Here is a 2,500-nt window from a genome sequence, read left to right as displayed (position 1 = left end):
TGAAAAAGCCTGTGGAAGTTTCACGGCGTTCGTACGATATTTGGCGACGCAAAAATGAGCGATTTCCCAGCTCGATGGAATTCGGCGCGAGAGAAACGATGCCCCGTAACGCACATGAGAGCAATCCCGGCCAATTTCTCCCGTTTGATGGGGTCTATGTGTAAAAATTTTGACTTTTTTGAGTGCACGTGCAAATCTGCTGAAAAAGCCTGTGGAAGTTTCACGGCGTTCGTACGATATTTGGCGACGCAAAAATGAGCGATTTCCCAGCTCGATGGAATTCGGAGCGAGAGAAACGATGCCCCGTAACGCACATGAGAGCAATCCCGGCCAATTTCTCCCGTTTGATGGGGTCTATGTGTAAAAATTTTGACTTTTTTGAGTGCACGTGCAAATCTGCTGAAAAAGCCTGTGGAAGTTTCACGGCGTTCGTACGATATTTGGCGACGCAAAAATGAGCGATTTCCCAGCTCGAGAGAATTCGGCGCGAGAGAAACGATGCCCCGTAACGCACATGAGAGCAATCCGGGCCAATTTCTCCCGTTTGATGGGGTCTATGTGTAAAAATTTTGACTTTTTTGAGTGCACGTGCAAATCTGCTGGAAAAGCCTGTGGAAGTTTCACGGCGTTCGTACGATATTTGGCGACGCAAAAATGAGCGATTTCCCAGCTCGATGGAATTCGGCGCGACAGAAACGATGCCCCGTAACGCACATGAGAGCAATCCGGGCCAATTTCTCCCGTTTGATGGGGTCTATGTGTAAAAATTTTGACTTTTTTGAGTGCAGGTGCAAATCTGCTGAAAAAGCCTGTGGAAGTTTCACGGCGTTCGTACGATATTTGGCGACGCAAAAATGAGCGATTTCCCAGCTCGAGAGAATTCGGCGCGAGAGAAACGATGCCCCGTAACGCACATGAGAGCAATCCGGGCCAATTTCTCCCGTTTGATGGGGTCTATGTGTACAAATTTTGACTTTTTTGAGTGCACGTGCAAATCTGCTGAAAAAGCCTGTGGAAGTTTCACGGCGTTCGTACGATATTTGGCGACGCAAAAATGAGCGATTTCCCAGCTCGATGGAATTCGGCGCGACAGAAACGATGCCCCGTAACGCACATGAGAGCAATCCGGGCCAATTTCTCCCGTTTGATGGGGTCTATGTGTAAAAATTTTGACTTTTTTGAGTGCACGTGCAAATCTGCTGAAAAAGCCTGTGGAAGTTTCACGGCGTTCGTACGATATTTGGCGACGCAAAAATGAGCGATTTCCCAGCTCGAGAGAATTCGGCGCGAGAGAAACGATGCCCCGTAACGCACATGAGAGCAATCCGGGCCAATTTCTCCCGTTTGATGGGGTCTATGTGTAAAAATTTTGACTTTTTTGAGTGCAGGTGCAAATCTGCTGAAAAAGCCTGTGGAAGTTTCACGGCGTTCGTACGATATTTGGCGACGCAAAAATGAGCGATTTCCCAGCTCGATGGAATTCGGCGCGAGAGAAACGATGCCCCGTAACGCACATGAGAGCAATCCGGGCCAATTTCTCCCGTTTGATGGGGTCTATGTGTAAAAATTTTGACTTTTTTGAGTGCAGGTGCAAATCTGCTGAAAAAGCCTGTGGAAGTTTCACGGCGTTCGTACGATATTTGGCGACGCAAAAATGAGCGATTTCCCAGCTCGAGAGAATTCGGCGCGAGAGAAACGATGCCCCGTAACGCACATGAGAGCAATCCGGGCCAATTTCTCCCGTTTGATGGGGTCTATGTGTACAAATTTTGACTTTTTTGAGTGCACGTGCAAATCTGCTGAAAAAGCCTGTGGAAGTTTCACGGCGTTCGTACGATATTTGGCGACGCAAAAATGAGCGATTTCCCAGCTCGATGGAATTCGGCGCGACAGAAACGATGCCCCGTAACGCACATGAGAGCAATCCGGGCCAATTTCTCCCGTTTGATGGGGTCTATGTGTAAAAATTTTGACTTTTTTGAGTGCACGTGCAAATCTGCTGAAAAAGCCTGTGGAAGTTTCACGGCGTTCGTACGATATTTGGCGACGCAAAAATGAGCGATTTCCCAGCTCGAGAGAATTCGGCGCGAGAGAAACGATGCCCCGTAACGCACATGAGAGCAATCCGGGCCAATTTCTCCCGTTTGATGGGGTCTATGTGTAAAAATTTTGACTTTTTTGAGTGCAGGTGCAAATCTGCTGAAAAAGCCTGTGGAAGTTTCACGGCGTTCGTACGATATTTGGCGACGCAAAAATGAGCGATTTCCCAGCTCGATGGAATTCGGCGCGAGAGAAACGATGCCCCGTAACGCACATGAGAGCAATCCGGGCCAATTTCTCCCGTTTGATGGGGTCTATGTGTAAAAATTTTGACTTTTTTGAGTGCAGGTGCAAATCTGCTGAAAAAGCCTGTGGAAGTTTCACGGCGTTCGTACGATATTTGGCGACGCAAAAATGAGCGATTTCCCAGCTCGAGAGAATTCGGCGCGAGAGAAACGAT

The sequence above is a fragment of the Lampetra planeri genome, chromosome 4 (genome assembly GCF_965212315.1).
Source record: "Lampetra planeri chromosome 4, kcLamPlan1.2.h2, whole genome shotgun sequence".
Classification (NCBI taxonomy): Eukaryota; Metazoa; Chordata; class Hyperoartia; order Petromyzontiformes; family Petromyzontidae; genus Lampetra; species Lampetra planeri.
This window is presented reverse-complemented; position numbering follows the sequence as displayed.